Genomic DNA, 20,206 nt, shown 5'->3' with positions numbered 1-20,206 from the left:
TCTGCTTGTAGTACACCCCAAATGGGACTCCGACCCACAATCCCTGGCTTAGGAGGCCAGTGCCTTATCCATTAGGCCATTGGGGCTGGCCAGGAAAAGGAGGATTTCAGAACACTACATACCCAAAATCAAGTGTTTTAATTAACTGCCACTCTGCTAGATCCACATTGTGGCAGCATAAAATAACGAGAATTGTTGGAGTTTGCAATTCTTAGGCAGATGTGAAATTGAAGTAAAGTTTTGAAGAAAAAATGTCATGTCCAACACAATGGTCTCGAAAAAGATACAATGTCTAGCAGAGGATGGTTTCCATCCATCGACCTCTGGGTTATGGGCCCAGCACGCTTCCGTTGCGCCACTCTGCTTGGAGTACAACCCACATGGGACTCGAACCCACAATCCCTAGCTTAGGAGGCCAGTGCCTTATCCATTAGGCCATTTGGGCTGGCCAGGAAAAAGTGGAATTCAGAACACTACATACCCAAAATCAAGTGTTTTAATTAACTGCCTCTCTGCTAGATCCACATTGTGGCAGCATCAAATATCCAGAATTGTAGGAGCTTGCAATGCTGAGGCAGATGTGAAATTGAAGTCAAGTTTTGAAGAAAAAATGTCATGTCCAACACAATGGTCTCGAAAAAGAGACAATGTCTAGCAGAGGATGGTTTCGATCCATCGACCTCTGGGTTATGGGCCCAGCACGCTTCCGCTGCACCACTCTGCTTGGATTACAACCCAGATGGGACTCTAACCCACAATCCCTGGCTTAGGAGGCCAGTGCCTTATCCATTAGGCCATTTGGGCTGGCCAGGAAAAAGTGGATTTCAGAACACTACATACCCAAAATCAAGTGTTTTAATTAACTGCCACTCTGCTAGATCCACATTGTGGCAGCATCAAATATCCAGAATTGTAGGAGCTTGCAATGCTGAGGCAGATGTGAAATTGAAGTAAAGTTTTGAAGAAAAAATGTCATGTCCAACACAATGGTCTCGAAAAAGAGACAACGTCTAGCAGAGGATGGTTTCGATCCATCGACCTCTGGGTTATGGGCCCAGCACGCTTCCGCTGCGCCACTCTGCTTGTAGTACACCCCAAATGGGACTCCGACCCACAATCCCTGGCTTAGGAGGCCAGTGCCTTATCCATTAGGCCATTGGGTCTGGCCAGGAAAAGGAGGATTTCAGAACACTACATACCCAAAATCAAGTGTTTTAATTAACTGCCACTCTGCTAGATCCACATTGTGGCAGCATAAAATAACGAGAATTGTTGGAGTTTGCAATTCTTAGGCAGATGTGAAATTGAAGTAAAGTTTTGAAGAAAAAATGTCATGTCCAACACAATGGTCTCGAAAAAGATACAATGTCTAGCAGAGGATGGTTTCCATCCATCGACCTCTGGGTTATTGGCCCAGCACGCTTCCGTTGCGCCACTCTGCTTGGAGTACAACCCACATGGGACTCGAACCCACAATCCCTAGCTTAGGAGGCCAGTGCCTTATCCATTAGGCCATTTGGGCTGGCCAGGAAAAAGTGGAATTCAGAACACTACATACCCAAAATCAAGTGTTTTAATTAACTGCCTCTCTGCTAGATCCACATTGTGGCAGCATCAAATATCCAGAATTGTAGGAGCTTGCAATGCTGAGGCAGATGTGAAATTGAAGTCAAGTTTTGAAGAAAAAATGTCATGTCCAACACAATGGTCTCGAAAAAGAGACAATGTCTAGCAGAGGATGGTTTCGATCCATCGACCTCTGGGTTATGGGCCCAGCAAGCTTCCGCTGCGCCACTCTGCTTGGATTACAACCCAGATGGGACTCTAACCCACAATCCCTGGCTTAGGAGGCCAGTGCCTTATCCATTAGGCCATTTGGGCTGGCCAGGAAAAAGTGGATTTCAGAACACTACATACCCAAAATCAAATGTTTTAATTAACTGCCACTCTGCTAGATCCACATTGTGGCAGCATAAAATAACGAGAATTGTTGGAGTTTGCAATTCTAAGGCAGATGTGAAATTGAAGTAAAGTTTTGAAGAAAAAATGTCATGTCCAACACAATGGTCTCGAAAAATATACAATGTATAGCAGAGGATGGTTTCGATCCATCGACCTCTGGGTTATGGGCCCAGCACGCTTCCTCTGCGCCACTCTGCTTGTAGTACACCCCAGATGGGACTCCAACCCACAATCCCTGGCTTAGGAGGCCAGTGCCTTATCCATTAGGCCACTGGTGCTGGCCAGGTAAAAGTGGTTTTCAGAACACTACATACCCAAAATCAAGTGTTTTAATTAACTGCCACTCTGCTAGATCCACATTGTGGCAGCATAAAATAACGAGAATTGTTGGAGTTTGCAATTCTGAGGCAGATGTGAAATTGAAGTATAGTTTTGAAGAAAAAATGTCATGTCCAACACAATGGTCTCGAAAAAGAGACAACGTCTAGCAGAGGATGGTTTCGATCCATCGACCTCTGGGTTATGGGCCCAGCACGCTTCCGCTGCGCCACTCTGCTTGGAGTACACCGCAAATGGGACTCCGACCCACAATCCCTGGCTTAGGAGGCCAGTGCCTTATCCATTAGGCCATTGGGTCTGGCCAGGAAAAGGAGGATTTCAGAACACTACATACCCAAAATCAAGTGTTTTAATTAACTGCCACTCTGCTAGATCCACATTGTGGCAGCATAAAATAACGAGAATTGTTGGAGTTTGCAATTCTTAGGCAGATGTGAAATTGAAGTAAAGTTTTGAAGAAAAAATGTCATGTCCAACACAATGGTCTCGAAAAAGATACAATGCCTAGCAGAGGATGGTTTCCATCCATCGACCTCTGGGTTATGGGACCAGCACGCTTCCGTTGCGCCACTCTGCTTGGAGTACAACCCAGATGGGACTCGAACCCACAATCCCTAGCTTAGGAGGCCAGTGCCTTATCCAATAGGCCATTTGGGCTGGCTGGGAAAAAGTGGATTTCAGAACACTACATACCCAAAATCAAGTGTTTTAATTAACTGCCTCTCTGCTAGATCCACATTGTGGCAGCATCAAATATCCAGAATTGTAGGAGCTTGCAATGCTGAGGCAGATGTGAAATTGAAGTCAAGTTTTGAAGAAAAAATGTCATGTCCAACACAATGGTCTCGAAAAAGAGACAACGTCTAGCAGAGGATGGTTTCGATCCATCGACCTCTGGGTTATGGGCCCAGCACGCTTCCATTGCGCCACTCTGCTTGTAGTACACCTCAGATGGGACTCCGACCCACAATCCCTGGCTTAGAAGGCCAGTGCCTTATCCATTAGGCCATTGGGGCTGGCCAGGAAAAGGAGGATTTCAGAACACTACATACCCAAAATCAAGTGTTTTAATTAACTGCCACTCTGCTAGATCCACATTGTGGCAGCATAAAATAACGAGAATTGTTGGAGTTTGCAATTCTAAGGCAGATGTGAAATTGAAGTAAAGTTTTGAAGAAAAAATGTCATGTCCAACACAATGGTCTCGAAAAAGATACAAAGTCTAGCAGAGGATGGTTTCGATCCATCGACCTCTGGGTTATGGGCCCAGCACGCTTCCGCTGCGCCACTCTGCTTGGAGTACAACCCAGATGGGACTCGAACCCACAATCCCTGGCTTAGGAGGCCAGTGCCTTATCCATTAGGCCATTTGGGCTAGCCGAGAAAATGTGGATTTCAGAACACTACATACCCAAAATCAAGTGTTTTAATTAACTGCCACTCTGCTAGATCCACATTGTGGCAGCATAAAATATCCAGAATTGTAGGAGCTTGCAATGCTGAGGCAGATGTGAAATTGAAGTCAAGTTTTGAAGAAAAAATGTCATGTCCAGCTCAATGGTCCCGAAAAAGAGACAATATCTAGCAGAGGATGGTTTCTATCCATCGACCTCTGGGTTATGGGCCCAGCACGCTTCCTCTGCGCCACTCTGCTTGTAGTACACCCCAGATGGGACTCCAACCCACAATCCCTGGCTTAGGAGGCCAGTGCCTTATCCATTAGGCGACTGGTGCTGGCCAGGTAAAAGTGGTTTTCAGAACACTACATACCCAAAATCAAGTGTTTTAATTAACTGCCACTCTGCTAGATCCACATTGTGGCAGCATAAAATAATGAGAATTGTTGGAGTTTGCAATTCTGAGGCAGATGTGAAATTGAAGTAAAGTTTTGAAGAAAAAATGTCATGTCCAACACAATGGTCTCGAAAAAGAGACAACGTCTAGCAGAGGATGGTTTCGATCCATCGACCTCTGGGTTATGGGCCCAGCACGCTTCCGCTGCGCCACTCTGCTTGTAGTACACCCCAAATGGGACTCCGACCCACAATCCCTGGTTTAGGAGGCCAGTGCCTTATCCATTAGGCCATTGGGTCTGGCCAGGAAAAGGAGGATTTCAGAACACTACATACCCAAAATCAAGTGTTTTAATTAACTGCCACTCTGCTAGATCCACATTGTGGCAGCATAAAATAACGAGAATTGTTGGAGTTTGCAATTCTAAGGCAGATGTGAAATTGAAGTAAAGTTTTGAAGAAAAAATGTCATGTCCAACACAATGGTCTCGAAAAAGAGACAACGTCTAGCAGAGGATGGTTTCGATCCATCGACCTCTGGGTTATGGGCCCAGCACGCTTCCGCTGCGCCACTCTGCTTGTAGTACACCCCAAATGGGACTCCGACCCACAATCCCTGGTTTAGGAGGCCAGTGCCTTATCCATTAGGCCATTGGGTCTGGCCAGGAAAAGGAGGATTTCAGAACACTACATACCCAAAATCAAGTGTTTTAATTAACTGCCACTCTGCTAGATCCACATTGTGGCAGCATAAAATAACGAGAATTGTTGGAGTTTGCAATTCTAAGGCAGATGTGAAATTGAAGTAAAGTTTTGAAGAAAAAATGTCATGTCCAACACAATGGTCTCGAAAAAGATACAAAGTCTAGCAGAGGATGGTTTCAATCCATCGACCTCTGGGTTATGGGCCCAGCACGCTTCCGCTGCGCCACTCTGCTTGGAGTACAACCCAGATGGGACTCGAACCCACAATCCCTGGCTTAGGTGGCCAGTGCCTTATCCATTAGGCCATTTGGGCTGGCCGGGAAAATGTGGATTTCAGAACACTACATACCCAAAATCAAGTGTTTTAATTAACTGCCACTCTGCTAGATCCACATTGTGGCAGCATAAAATATCCAGAATTGTAGGAGCTTGCAATGCTGAGGCAGATGTGAAATTGAAGTCAAGTTTTGAAGAAAAAATGTCATGTCCAACTCAATGGTCCCGAAAAAGAGACAATATCTAGCAGAGGATGGTTTCTATCCATCGACCTCTGGGTTATGGGCCCAGCACGCTTCCTCTGCGCCACTCTGCTTGTAGTACACCCCAGATGGGACTCCAACCCACAATCCCTGGCTTAGGAGGCCAGTGCCTTATCCATTAGGCGACTGGTGCTGGCCAGGTAAAAGTGGTTTTCAGAACACTACATACCCAAAATCAAGTGTTTTAATTAACTGCCACTCTGCTAGATCCACATTGTGGCAGCATAAAATAATGAGAATTGTTGGAGTTTGCAATTCTGAGGCAGATGTGAAATTGAAGTAAAGTTTTGAAGAAAAAATGTCATGTCCAACACAATGGTCTCGAAAAAGATACAATGCCTAGCTGAGGATGGTTTCCATCCATCGACCTCTGGGTTATGGGACCAGCACGCTTCCGTTGCGCCACTCTGCTTGGAGTACAACCCAGATGGGACTCGAACCCACAATCCCTAGCTTAGGAGGCCAGTGCCTTATCCAATAGGCCATTTGGGCTGGCTGGGAAAAAGTGGATTTCAGAACACTACATACCCAAAATCAAGTGTTTTAATTAACTGCCTCTCTGCTAGATCCACATTGTGGCAGCATCAAATATCCAGAATTGTAGGAGCTTGCAATGCTGAGGCAGATGTGAAATTGAAGTCAAGTTTTGAAGAAAAAATGTCATGTCCAACACAATGGTCTCGAAAAAGAGACAACGTCTAGCAGAGGATGGTTTCGATCCATCGACCTCTGGGTTATGGGCCCAGCACGCTTCCGCTGCGCCACTCTGCTTGTAGTACACCCCAGATGGGACTTGAACCCACAATCCCTGGCTTAGGAGGCCAGTGCCTTATCCATTAGGCCATTGGGGCTGGCCAGGAAAAGGAGGATTTCAGAACACTACATACCCAAAATCAAGTGTTTTAATTAACTGCCACTCTGCTAGATCCACATTGTGGCAGCATAAAATATCCAGAATTGTAGGAGCTTGCAATGCTGAGGCAGATGTGAAATTGAAGTCAAGTTTTGAAGAAAAAATGTCATGTCCAGCTCAATGGTCCCGAAAAAGAGACAATATCTAGCAGAGGATGGTTTCTATCCATCGACCTCTGGGTTATGGGCCCAGCACGCTTCCTCTGCGCCACTCTGCTTGTAGTACACCCCAGATGGGACTCCAACCCACAATCCCTGGCTTAGGAGGACAGTGCCTTATCCATTAGGCGACTGGTGCTGGCCAGGTAAAAGTGGTTTTCAGAACACTACATACCCAAAATCAAGTGTTTTAATTAACTGCCACTCTGCTAGATCCACATTGTGGCAGCATAAAATAATGAGAATTGTTGGAGTTTGCAATTCTGAGGCAGATGTGAAATTGAAGTAAAGTTTTGAAGAAAAAATGTCATGTCCAACACAATGGTCTCGAAAAAGAGACAACGTCTAGCAGAGGATGGTTTCGATCCATCGACCTCTGGGTTATGGGCCCAGCACGCTTCCGCTGCGCCACTCTGCTTGTAGTACACCCCAAATGGGACTCCGACCCACAATCCCTGGTTTAGGAGGCCAGTGCCTTATCCATTAGGCCATTGGGTCTGGCCAGGAAAAGGAGGATTTCAGAACACTACATACCCAAAATCAAGTGTTTTAATTAACTGCCACTCTGCTAGATCCACATTGTGGCAGCATAAAATAACGAGAATTGTTGGAGTTTGCAATTCTAAGGCAGATGTGAAATTGAAGTAAAGTTTTGAAGAAAAAATGTCATGTCCAACACAATGGTCTCGAAAAAGAGACAACGTCTAGCAGAGGATGGTTTCGATCCATCGACCTTTGGGTTATGGGCCCAGCACGCTTCCGCTGCGCCACTCTGCTTGTAGTACACCCCAAATGGGACTCCGACCCACAATCCCTGGTTTAGGAGGCCAGTGCCTTATCCATTAGGCCATTGGGTCTGGCCAGGAAAAGGAGGATTTCAGAACACTACATACCCAAAATCAAGTGTTTTAATTAACTGCCACTCTGCTAGATCCACATTGTGGCAGCATAAAATAACGAGAATTGTTGGAGTTTGCAATTCTAAGGCAGATGTGAAATTGAAGTAAAGTTTTGAAGAAAAAATGTCATGTCCAACACAATGGTCTCGAAAAAGATACAAAGTCTAGCAGAGGATGGTTTCAATCCATCGACCTCTGGGTTATGGGCCCAGCACGCTTCCGCTGCGCCACTCTGCTTGGAGTACAACCCAGATGGGACTCGAACCCACAATCCCTGGCTTAGGAGGCCAGTGCCTTATCCATTAGGCCATTTGGGCTGGCCGGGAAAATGTGGATTTCAGAACACTACATACCCAAAATCAAGTGTTTTAATTAACTGCCACTCTGCTAGATCCACATTGTGGCAGCATAAAATATCCAGAATTGTAGGAGCTTGCAATGCTGAGGCAGATGTGAAATTGAAGTCAAGTTTTGAAGAAAAAATGTCATGTCCAACTCAATGGTCCCGAAAAAGAGACAATATCTAGCAGAGGATGGTTTCTATCCATCGACCTCTGGGTTATGGGCCCAGCACGCTTCCTCTGCGCCACTCTGCTTGTAGTACACCCCAGATGGGACTCCAACCCACAATCCCTGGCTTAGGAGGCCAGTGCCTTATCCATTAGGCGACTGGTGCTGGCCAGGTAAAAGTGGTTTTCAGAACACTACATACCCAAAATCAAGTGTTTTAATTAACTGCCACTCTGCTAGATCCACATTGTGGCAGCATAAAATAATGAGAATTGTTGGAGTTTGCAATTCTGAGGCAGATGTGAAATTGAAGTAAAGTTTTGAAGAAAAAATGTCATGTCCAACACAATGGTCTCGAAAAAGAGACAACGTCTAGCAGAGGATGGTTTCGATCCATCGACCTCTGGGTTATGGGCCCAGCACGCTTCCGCTGCGCCACTCTGCTTGTAGTACACCCCAAATGGGACTCCGACCCACAATCCCTGGCTTAGGAGGCCAGTGCCTTATCCATTAGGCCATTGGGGCTGGCCAGGAAAAGGAGGATTTCAGAACACTACATACCCAAAATCAAGTGTTTTAATTAACTGCCACTCTGCTAGATCCACATTGTGGCAGCATAAAATAACGAGAATTGTTGGAGTTTGCAATTCTTAGGCAGATGTGAAATTGAAGTAAAGTTTTGAAGAAAAAATGTCATGTCCAACACAATGGTCTCGAAAAAGATACAATGTCTAGCAGAGGATGGTTTCCATCCATCGACCTCTGGGTTATGGGCCCAGCACGCTTCCGTTGCGCCACTCTGCTTGGAGTACAACCCACATGGGACTCGAACCCACAATCCCTGGCTTAGGAGGCCAGTGCCTTATCCATTAGGCCATTTGGGCTGGCCAGGAAAAAGTGGAATTCAGAACACTACATACCCAAAATCAAGTGTTTTAATTAACTGCCTCTCTGCTAGATCCACATTGTGGCAGCATCAAATATCCAGAATTGTAGGAGCTTGCAATGCTGAGGCAGATGTGAAATTGAAGTCAAGTTTTGAAGAAAAAATGTCATGTCCAACACAATGGTCTCGAAAAAGAGACAATGTCTAGCAGAGGATGGTTTCGATCCATCGACCTCTGGGTTATGGGCCCAGCACGCTTCCGCTGCGCCACTCTGCTTGGATTACAACCCAGATGGGACTCTAACCCACAATCCCTGGCTTAGGAGGCCAGTGCCTTATCCATTAGGCCATTTGGGCTGGCCAGGAAAAAGTGGATTTCAGAACACTACATACCCAAAATCAAGTGTTTTAATTAACTGCCACTCTGCTAGATCCACATTGTGGCAGCATCAAATATCCAGAATTGTAGGAGCTTGCAATGCTGAGGCAGATGTGAAATTGAAGTAAAGTTTTGAAGAAAAAATGTCATGTCCAACACAATGGTCTCGAAAAAGAGACAACGTCTAGCAGAGGATGGTTTCGATCCATCGACCTCTGGGTTATGAGCCCAGCACGCTTCCGCTGCGCCACTCTGCTTGTAGTACACCCCAAATGGGACTCCGACCCACAATCCCTGGCTTAGGAGGCCAGTGCCTTATCCATTAGGCCATTGGGTCTGGCCAGGAAAAGGAGGATTTCAGAACACTACATACCCAAAATCAAGTGTTTTAATTAACTGCCACTCTGCTAGATCCACATTGTGGCAGCATAAAATAACGAGAATTGTTGGAGTTTGCAATTCTTAGGCAGATGTGAAATTGAAGTAAAGTTTTGAAGAAAAAATGTCATGTCCAACACAATGGTCTCGAAAAAGATACAATGTCTAGCAGAGGATGGTTTCCATCCATCGACCTCTGGGTTATGGGCCCAGCACGCTTCCGTTGCGCCACTCTGCTTGGAGTACAACCCACATGGGACTCGAACCCACAATCCCTGGCTTAGGAGGCCAGTGCCTTATCCATTAGGCCATTTGGGCTGGCCAGGAAAAAGTGGAATTCAGAACACTACATACCCAAAATCAAGTGTTTTAATTAACTGCCTCTCTGCTAGATCCACATTGTGGCAGCATCAAATATCCAGAATTGTAGGAGCTTGCAATGCTGAGGCAGATGTGAAATTGAAGTCAAGTTTTGAAGAAAAAATGTCATGTCCAACACAATGGTCTCGAAAAAGAGACAATGTCTAGCAGAGGATGGTTTCGATCCATCGACCTCTGGGTTATGGGCCCAGCACGCTTCCGCTGCGCCACTCTGCTTGGATTACAACCCAGATGGGACTCTAACCCACAATCCCTGGCTTAGGAGGCCAGTGCCTTATCCATTAGGCCATTTGGGCTGGCCAGGAAAAAGTGGATTTCAGAACACTACATACCCAAAATCAAGTGTTTTAATTAACTGCCACTCTGCTAGATCCACATTGTGGCAGCATAAAATAACGAGAATTGTTGGAGTTTGCAATTCTAAGGCAGATGTGAAATTGAAGTAAAGTTTTGAAGAAAAAATGTCATGTCCAACACAATGGTCTCGAAAAATATACAATGTATAGCAGAGGATGGTTTCGATCCATCGACCTCTGGGTTATGGGCCCAGCACGCTTCCTCTGCGCCACTCTGCTTGTAGTACACCCCAGATGGGACTCCAACCCACAATCCCTGGCTTAGGAGGCCAGTGCCTTATCCATTAGGCCACTGGTGCTGGCCAGGTAAAAGTGGTTTTCAGAACACTACATACCCAAAATCAAGTGTTTTAATTAACTGCCACTCTGCTAGATCCACATTGTGGCAGCATAAAATAACGAGAATTGTTGGAGTTTGCAATTCTGAGGCAGATGTGAAATTGAAGTATAGTTTTGAAGAAAAAATGTCATGTCCAACACAATGGTCTCGAAAAAGAGACAACGTCTAGCAGAGGATGGTTTCGATCCATCGACCTCTGGGTTATGGGCCCAGCACACTTCCGCTGCGCCACTCTGCTTGGAGTACACCGCAAATGGGACTCCGACCCACAATCCCTGGCTTAGGAGGCCAGTGCCTTATCCATTAGGCCATTGGGTCTGGCCAGGAAAAGGAGGATTTCAGAACACTACATACCCAAAATCAAGTGTTTTAATTAACTGCCACTCTGCTAGATCCACATTGTGGCAGCATAAAATAACGAGAATTGTTGGAGTTTGCAATTCTTAGGCAGATGTGAAATTGAAGTAAAGTTTTGAAGAAAAAATGTCATGTCCAACACAATGGTCTCGAAAAAGATACAATGCCTAGCTGAGGATGGTTTCCATCCATCGACCTCTGGGTTATGGGACCAGCACGCTTCCGTTGCGCCACTCTGCTTGGAGTACAACCCAGATGGGACTCGAACCCACAATCCCTAGCTTAGGAGGCCAGTGCCTTATCCAATAGGCCATTTGGGCTGGCTGGGAAAAAGTGGATTTCAGAACACTACATACCCAAAATCAAGTGTTTTAATTAACTGCCTCTCTGCTAGATCCACATTGTGGCAGCATCAAATATCCAGAATTGTAGGAGCTTGCAATGCTGAGGCAGATGTGAAATTGAAGTCAAGTTTTGAAGAAAAAATGTCATGTCCAACACAATGGTCTCGAAAAAGAGACAACGTCTAGCAGAGGATGGTTTCGATCCATCGACCTCTGGGTTATGGGCCCAGCACGCTTCCATTGCGCCACTCTGCTTGTAGTACACCTCAGATGGGACTCCGACCCACAATCCCTGGCTTAGAAGGCCAGTGCCTTATCCATTAGGCCATTGGGGCTGGCCAGGAAAAGGAGGATTTCAGAACACTACATACCCAAAATCAAGTGTTTTAATTAACTGCCACTCTGCTAGATCCACATTGTGGCAGCATAAAATAACGAGAATTGTTGGAGTTTGCAATTCTAAGGCAGATGTGAAATTGAAGTAAAGTTTTGAAGAAAAAATGTCATGTCCAACACAATGGTCTCGAAAAAGATACAAAGTCTAGCAGAGGATGGTTTCGATCCATCGACCTCTGGGTTATGGGCCCAGCACGCTTCCGCTGCGCCACTCTGCTTGGAGTACAACCCAGATGGGACTCGAACCCACAATCCCTGGCTTAGGAGGCCAGTGCCTTATCCATTAGGCCATTTGGGCTAGCCGGGAAAAATGTGGATTTCAGAACACTACATACCCAAAATCAAGTGTTTTAATTAACTGCCACTCTGCTAGATCCACATTGTGGCAGCATAAAATATCCAGAATTGTAGGAGCTTGCAATGCTGAGGCAGATGTGAAATTGAAGTCAAGTTTTGAAGAAAAAATGTCATGTCCAACTCAATGGTCCCGAAAAAGAGACAATATCTAGCAGAGGATGGTTTCTATCCATCGACCTCTGGGTTATGGGCCCAGCACGCTTCCTCTGCGCCACTCTGCTTGTAGTACACCCCAGATGGGACTCCAACCCACAATCCCTGGCTTAGGAGGCCAGTGCCTTATCCATTAGGCGACTGGTGCTGGCCAGGTAAAAGTGGTTTTCAGAACACTACATACCCAAAATCAAGTGTTTTAATTAACTGCCACTCTGCTAGATCCACATTGTGGCAGCATAAAATAATGAGAATTGTTGGAGTTTGCAATTCTGAGGCAGATGTGAAATTGAAGTAAAGTTTTGAAGAAAAAATGTCATGTCCAACACAATGGTCTCGAAAAAGAGACAACGTCTAGCAGAGGATGGTTTCGATCCATCGACCTCTGGGTTATGGGCCCAGCACGCTTCCGCTGCGCCACTCTGCTTGTAGTACACCCCAAATGGGACTCCGACCCACAATCCCTGGTTTAGGAGGCCAGTGCCTTATCCATTAGGCCATTGGGTCTGGCCAGGAAAAGGAGGATTTCAGAACACTACATACCCAAAATCAAGTGTTTTAATTAACTGCCACTCTGCTAGATCCACATTGTGGCAGCATAAAATAACGAGAATTGTTGGAGTTTGCAATTCTTAGGCAGATGTGAAATTGAAGTAAAGTTTTGAAGAAAAAATGTCATGTCCAACACAATGGTCTCGAAAAAGATACAATGTCTAGCAGAGGATGGTTTCCATCCATCGACCTCTGGGTTATGGGCCCAGCACGCTTCCGTTGCGCCACTCTGCTTGGAGTACAACCCACATGGGACTCGAACCCACAATCCCTAGCTTAGGAGGCCAGTGCCTTATCCATTAGGCCATTTGGGCTGGCCAGGAAAAAGTGGAATTCAGAACACTACATACCCAAAATCAAGTGTTTTAATTAACTGCCTCTCTGCTAGATCCACATTGTGGCAGCATCAAATATCCAGAATTGTAGGAGCTTGCAATGCTGAGGCAGATGTGAAATTGAAGTCAAGTTTTGAAGAAAAAATGTCATGTCCAACACAATGGTCTCGAAAAAGAGACAATGTCTAGCAGAGGATGGTTTCGATCCATCGACCTCTGGGTTATGGGCCCAGCACGCTTCCGCTGCGCCACTCTGCTTGGATTACAACCCAGATGGGACTCTAACCCACAATCCCTGGCTTAGGAGGCCAGTGCCTTATCCATTAGGCCATTTGGGCTGGCCAGGAAAAAGTGGATTTCAGAACACTACATACCCAAAATCAAGTGTTTTAATTAACTGCCACTCTGCTAGATCCACATTGTGGCAGCATCAAATATCCAGAATTGTAGGAGCTTGCAATGCTGAGGCAGATGTGAAATTGAAGTAAAGTTTTGAAGAAAAAATGTCATGTCCAACACAATGGTCTCGAAAAAGAGACAACGTCTAGCAGAGGATGGTTTCGATCCATCGACCTCTGGGTTATGGGCCCAGCACGCTTCCGCTGCGCCACTCTGCTTGTAGTACACCCCAAATGGGACTCCGACCCACAATCCCTGGCTTAGGAGGCCAGTGCCTTATCCATTAGGCCATTGGGTCTGGCCAGGAAAAGGAGGATTTCAGAACACTACATACCCAAAATCAAGTGTTTTAATTAACTGCCACTCTGCTAGATCCACATTGTGGCAGCATAAAATAACGAGAATTGTTGGAGTTTGCAATTCTTAGGCAGATGTGAAATTGAAGTAAAGTTTTGAAGAAAAAATGTCATGTCCAACACAATGGTCTCGAAAAAGATACAATGTCTAGCAGAGGATGGTTTCCATCCATCGACCTCTGGGTTATTGGCCCAGCACGCTTCCGTTGCGCCACTCTGCTTGGAGTACAACCCACATGGGACTCGAACCCACAATCCCTAGCTTAGGAGGCCAGTGCCTTATCCATTAGGCCATTTGGGCTGGCCAGGAAAAAGTGGAATTCAGAACACTACATACCCAAAATCAAGTGTTTTAATTAACTGCCTCTCTGCTAGATCCACATTGTGGCAGCATCAAATATCCAGAATTGTAGGAGCTTGCAATGCTGAGGCAGATGTGAAATTGAAGTCAAGTTTTGAAGAAAAAATGTCATGTCCAACACAATGGTCTCGAAAAAGAGACAATGTCTAGCAGAGGATGGTTTCGATCCATCGACCTCTGGGTTATGGGCCCAGCACGCTTCCGCTGCGCCACTCTGCTTGGATTACAACCCAGATGGGACTCTAACCCACAATCCCTGGCTTAGGAGGCCAGTGCCTTATCCATTAGGCCATTTGGGCTGGCCAGGAAAAAGTGGATTTCAGAACACTACATACCCAAAATCAAGTGTTTTAATTAACTGCCACTCTGCTAGATCCACATTGTGGCAGCATAAAATAACGAGAATTGTTGGAGTTTGCAATTCTAAGGCAGATGTGAAATTGAAGTAAAGTTTTGAAGAAAAAATGTCATGTCCAACACAATGGTCTCGAAAAATATACAATGTATAGCAGAGGATGGTTTCGATCCATCGACCTCTGGGTTATGGGCCCAGCACGCTTCCTCTGCGCCACTCTGCTTGTAGTACACCCCAGATGGGACTCCAACCCACAATCCCTGGCTTAGGAGGCCAGTGCCTTATCCATTAGGCCACTGGTGCTGGCCAGGTAAAAGTGGTTTTCAGAACACTACATACCCAAAATCAAGTGTTTTAATTAACTGCCACTCTGCTAGATCCACATTGTGGCAGCATAAAATAACGAGAATTGTTGGAGTTTGCAATTCTGAGGCAGATGTGAAATTGAAGTATAGTTTTGAAGAAAAAATGTCATGTCCAACACAATGGTCTCGAAAAAGAGACAACGTCTAGCAGAGGATGGTTTCGATCCATCGACCTCTGGGTTATGGGCCCAGCACGCTTCCGCTGCGCCACTCTGCTTGGAGTACACCGCAAATGGGACTCCGACCCACAATCCCTGGCTTAGGAGGCCAGTGCCTTATCCATTAGGCCATTGGGTCTGGCCAGGAAAAGGAGGATTTCAGAACACTACATACCCAAAATCAAGTGTTTTAATTAACTGCCACTCTGCTAGATCCACATTGTGGCAGCATAAAATAACGAGAATTGTTGGAGTTTGCAATTCTTAGGCAGATGTGAAATTGAAGTAAAGTTTTGAAGAAAAAATGTCATGTCCAACACAATGGTCTCGAAAAAGATACAATGCCTAGCAGAGGATGGTTTCCATCCATCGACCTCTGGGTTATGGGACCAGCACGCTTCCGTTGCGCCACTCTGCTTGGAGTACAACCCAGATGGGACTCGAACCCACAATCCCTAGCTTAGGAGGCCAGTGCCTTATCCATTAGGCCATTTGGGCTGGCCGGGAAAAAGTGGATTTCAGAACACTACATACCCAAAATCAAGTGTTTTAATTAACTGCCTCTCTGCTAGATCCACAATGTGGCAGCATCAAATATCCAGAATTGTAGGAGCTTGCAATGCTGAGGCAGATGTGAAATTGAAGTCAAGTTTTGAAGAAAAAATGTCATGTCCAACACAATGGTCTCGAAAAAGAGACAACGTCTAGCAGAGGATGGTTTCGATCCATCGACCTCTGGGTTATGGGCCCAGCACGCTTCCGCTGCGCCACTCTGCTTGGGTTACAACCCAGATGGGACTCTAACCCACAATCCCTGGCTTAGGAGGCCAGTGCCTTATCCATTAGGCCATTTGGGCTGGCCAGGAAAAAGTGGATTTCAGAACACTACATACCCAAAATCAAGTGTTTTAATTAACTGCCACTCTGCTAGATCCACATTGTGGCAGCATAAAATAACGAGAATTGTTGGAGTTTGCAATTCTAAGGCAGATGTGAAATTGAAGTAAAGTTTTGAAGAAAAAATGTCATGTCCAACACAATGGTCCCGAAAAAGATACAATATCTAGCAGAGGATGGTTTCGATCCATCGACCTCTGGGTTATGGGCCCAGCACGCTTCCGCTGCGCCACTCTGCTTGTAGTACACCCCAGATGGGACTTGAACCCACAATCCCTGGCTTAGGAGGCCAGTGCCTTATCCATTAGGCCACTGGGGCTGGCCAGTAAAAGGTGGATTTCAGAACACTACATACCCAAAATCAAGTGTTTTAATTAACTGCCACTCTGCTAGATCCACATAGTGGCAGCATCAAATATCCAGAATTGTAGGAGCTTGCAATGCTGAGGCAGATGTAAAATTGAAGTCAAGTTTTGAAGAAAAAATGTCATGTCCAACTCAATGGTCTCGAAAAAGATACAATGTCTAGCAGAGGATGGTTTCGATCCATCGACCTCTGGGTTATGGGCCCAGCACGCTTCCGCTGCGCCACTCTGCTTGGAATACAACCCAGATGGGACTCCGACCCACAATCCCTGGCTTAGAAGGCCAGTGCCTTATCCATTAGGCCATTGGGGCTGGCCGGGAAAAGGAGGATTTCAGAACACTACATACCCAAAATCAAGTGTTTTAATTAACTGCCACTCTGCTAGATCCACATTGTGGCAGCATAAAATAACAAAAATTGTTGGAGTTTGCAATTCTAAGGCAGATGTGAAATTGAAGGAAAGTTTTGAAGAAAAAATGTCATGTCCAACACAATGGTCTCGAAAAAGATACAAAGTCTAGCAGAGGATGGTTTCGATCCATCGACCTCTGGGTTATGGGCCCAGCACGCTTCCGCTGCACCACTCTGCTTGGATTACAACCCAGATGGGACTTGGACCCACAATCCCTGGCTTAGGAGGCCAGTGCCTTATCCATTAGGCCATTTGGGCTGGCCGGGAAAATGTGGATTTCAGAACACTACATACCCAAAATCAAGTGTTTTAATTAACTGCCACTCTGCTAGATCCACATTGTGGCAGCATCAAATATCCAGAATAATAGGAGCTTGCAATGCTGAGGCAGATATGTAATTGAAGTCAAGTTTTGAAGAAAAAATGTCATGTCCAACTCAATGGTCTCGAAAAAGATACAATGTCTAGCAGAGGATGGTTTCGATCCATCGACCTCTGGGTTATGGGCCCAGCACGCTTCCGCTGCGCCACTCTGCTTGGAGTACAAGCCAGATGGGACTCAAACCCACAATCCCTGGCTTAGGAGGCCAGTGCCTTATCCATTAGGCCATTTGGGCTAGCCGGGAAAATGTGGATTTCAGAACACTACATACCCAAAATCAAGTGTTTTAATTAACTGCCACTCTGCTAGATCCACATTGTGGCAGCATAAAATAACGAGAATTGTTGGAGTTTGCAATTCTTAGGCAGATGTGAAATTGAAGTAAAGTTTTGAAGAAAAAATGTCATGTCCAACACAATGGTCTCGAAAAAGATACAACGTCTAGCAGAGGATGGTTTCGATCCATCGACCTCTGGGTTATGGGCCAAGCACGCTTCCGTTGCGCCACTCTGCTTGGAGTACAACCCAGATGGGACTCGAACCCACAATCCCTGGCTTAGGAGGCCAGTGCCTTATCCATTAGGCCATTTGGGCTGGCCGGGAAAAAGTGGATTTCAGAACACTACATACCCAAAATCAAGTGTTTTAATTAACTGCCTCTCTGCTAGATCCACATTGTGGCAGCATCAAATATCCAGAATTGTAGGAGCTTGCAATGCTGAGGCAGATGTGAAATTGAAGTCAAGTTTTGAAGAAAAAATGTCATGTCCAACACAATGGTCTCGAAAAAGAGACAACGTCTAGCAGAGGATGGTTTCGATCCATCGACCTCTGGGTTATGGGCCCAGCACGCTTCCGCTGCGCCACTCTGCTTGTAGTACACCCCACATGGGACTCCGACCCACAATCCCTGGCTTAGGAGGCCAGTGCCTTATCCATTAGGCCATTGGGTCTGGCCAGGAAAAGGAGGATTTCAGAACACTACATACCCAAAATCAAGTGTTTTAATTAACTGCCACTCTGCTAGATCCACATTGTGGCAGCATAAAATAACGAGAATTGTTGGAGTTTGCAATTCTTAGGCAGATGTGAAATTGAAGTAAAGTTTTGAAGAAAAAATGTCATGTCCAACTCAATGGTCCCGAAAAAGATACAATGTCTAGCAGAGGATGTTTTCAATCCATCGACCTCTGGGTTATGGGCCCAGCACGCTTCCGCTGCGCCACTCTGCTTGTAGTACACCCCACATGGGACTCTAACCCACAATCCCTGGCTTAGGAGGCCAGTGCCTTATCCATTAGGCCACTGGGGCTGGCCAGTAAAAGGTGGATTTCAGAACACTACATACCCAAAATCAAGTGTTTTAATTAACTGCCACTCTGCTAGATCCACATTGTGGCAGCATCAAATATCCAGAATTGTAGGAGCTTGCAATGCTGAGGCAGATGTAAAATTGAAGTCAAGTTTTGAAGAAAAAATGTCATGTCCAACTCAATGGTCTCGAAAAAGATACAATGTCTAGCAGAGGATGGTTTCGATCCATCGACCTCTGGGTTATGGGCCCAGCACGCTTCCGCTGCGCCACTCTGCTTGGAGTACAACCCAGATGGGACTCCGACCCACAATCCCTGGCTTAGAAGGCCAGTGCCTTATCCATTAGGCCATTGGGGCTGGCCAGGAAAAGGAGGATTTCAGAACACTACATACCCAAAATCAAGTGTTTTAATTAACTGCCACTCTGCTAGATCCACATTGTGGCAGCATAAAATAACGAAAATTGTTGGAGTTTGCAATTCTAAGGCAGATGTGAAATTGAAGGAAAGTTTTGAAGAAAAAATGTCATGTCCAACACAATGGTCTCGAAAAAGATACAAAGTCTAGCAGAGGATGGTTTCAATCCATCGACCTCTGGGTTATGGGCCCAGCACGCTTCCGCTGCGCCACTCTGCTTGGAGTACAACCCAGATGGGACTCGAACCCACAATCCCTGGCTTAGGAGGCCAGTGCCTTATCCATTAGGCCATTTGGGCTGGCCGGGAAAATGTGGATTTCAGAACACTACATACCCAAAATCAAGTGTTTTAATTAACTGCCACTCTGCTAGATCCACATTGTGGCAGCATCAAATATCCAGAATTGTAGGAGCTTGCAATGCTGAGGCAGATGTGAAATTGAAGTCAAGTTTTGAAGAAAAAATGTCATGTCCAACTCAATGGTCTCGAAAAAGATTCAATGTCTAGCAGAGGATGGTTTCGATCCATCGACCTCTGGGTTATGGGCCCAGCACGCTTCCGCTGCGCCACTCTGCTTGGAGTACAAGCCAGATGAGACTCAAACCCACAATCCCTGGCTTAGGAGGCCAGTGCCTTATCCATTAGGCTATTTGGGCTAGCCGGGAAAATGTGGATTTCAGAACACTACATACCCAAAATCAAGTGTTTTAATTAACTGCCACTCTGCTAGATCCACATTGTGGCAGCATAAAATAACGAGAATTGTTGGAGTTTGCAATTCTTAGGCAGATGTGAAATTGAAGTAAAGTTTTGAAGAAAAAATGTCATGTCCAACACAATGGTCTCGAAAAAGATACAATGTCTAGCAGAGGATGGTTTCGATCCATCGACCTCTGGGTTATGGGCCCAGCACCCTTCCGTTGCGCCACTCTGCTTGGAGTCCAACCCAGATGGGACTCGAACCCACAATCCCTGGCTTAGGAGGCCAGTGCCTTATCCATTAGGCCATTTGGGCTGGCTGGGAAAAAGTGGATTTCAGAACACTACATACCCAAAATCAAGTGTTTTAATTAACTGCCTCTCTGCTAGATCCACATTGTGGCAGCATCAAATATCCAGAATTGTAGGAGCTTGCAATGCTGAGGCAGATGTGAAATTGAAGTCAAGTTTTGAAGAAAAAATGTCATGTCCAACACAATGGTCTCGAAAAAGAGACAACGTCTAGCAGAGGATGGTTTCGATCCATCGACCTCTGGATTATGGGCCCAGCACGCTTCCGCTGCGCCACTCTGCTTGGATTGCAACCCAGATGGGACTCTAACCCACAATCCCTGGCTTAGGAGGCCAGTGCCTTATCCATTAGGCCATTTGGGCTGGCCAGGAAAAAGT

The 20,206-nt window shown here is 45.8% G+C and overlaps 4 non-coding genes across 4 annotated transcripts; all 4 read right to left on the bottom strand.

Annotated features, from left to right (window-relative positions):
- Positions 1–6,116: 6,116 nt before the first annotated feature.
- Positions 6,117–6,189, bottom strand: trnar-ccu (transfer RNA arginine (anticodon CCU)). The gene has a single exon. It is a non-coding gene; the product is annotated as a tRNA-Arg (tRNA).
- A 3,079-nt stretch (positions 6,190–9,268) lies between these two features.
- trnam-cau (transfer RNA methionine (anticodon CAU)) lies at positions 9,269–9,340 on the bottom strand. The gene has a single exon. It is a non-coding gene; the product is annotated as a tRNA-Met (tRNA).
- A 6,829-nt stretch (positions 9,341–16,169) lies between these two features.
- Positions 16,170–16,242, bottom strand: trnar-ccu (transfer RNA arginine (anticodon CCU)). The gene has a single exon. It is a non-coding gene; the product is annotated as a tRNA-Arg (tRNA).
- Positions 16,243–18,323: 2,081 nt separating this feature from the next.
- Positions 18,324–18,396, bottom strand: trnar-ccu (transfer RNA arginine (anticodon CCU)). Its single transcript has one exon. It is a non-coding gene; the product is annotated as a tRNA-Arg (tRNA).
- Between the last annotated feature and the right edge of the window lie 1,810 nt (positions 18,397–20,206).

This window comes from Salminus brasiliensis, chromosome 16, assembly GCF_030463535.1.
Source record: "Salminus brasiliensis chromosome 16, fSalBra1.hap2, whole genome shotgun sequence".
Classification (NCBI taxonomy): Eukaryota; Metazoa; Chordata; class Actinopteri; order Characiformes; family Bryconidae; genus Salminus; species Salminus brasiliensis.
This window is presented reverse-complemented; position numbering and strand designations above follow the sequence as displayed.